Source organism: Octopus bimaculoides, chromosome 2 (assembly GCF_001194135.2).
Source record: "Octopus bimaculoides isolate UCB-OBI-ISO-001 chromosome 2, ASM119413v2, whole genome shotgun sequence".
In the NCBI taxonomy this organism is placed as follows: Eukaryota; Metazoa; Mollusca; class Cephalopoda; order Octopoda; family Octopodidae; genus Octopus; species Octopus bimaculoides.
In genome coordinates, this window is record NC_068982.1 from 53,521,477 (window position 1) to 53,521,823 (window position 347).

Here is a 347-nt window from a genome sequence, read left to right on the forward strand (position 1 = left end):
CACACACACAGAGGTAATGACAAAATAAAATAGAATTGAAAAGACACACAGGCAGACAGACAGGTAGACAGACAGGTAGACAGACAGACAGACAGACAGACAGATAGATAGATAGATAGATAGCGAAAAGTAGGGTGAGAAAAACAGATAAGACAAGGTAGAAAGTGAAAAAGTTAAATATATAATTACAGGTAAGCATACACTTTTGTACTCACGAAACCTTATATGACAGACAGACAGACAGACAGACAGACAGACAGACAGACAAACAGACAGATAGATACATTTCTTTTATTAGCCACACAGGGCTCAACGAAGATGGGACAAATACAATGTAGAGCTTTTCT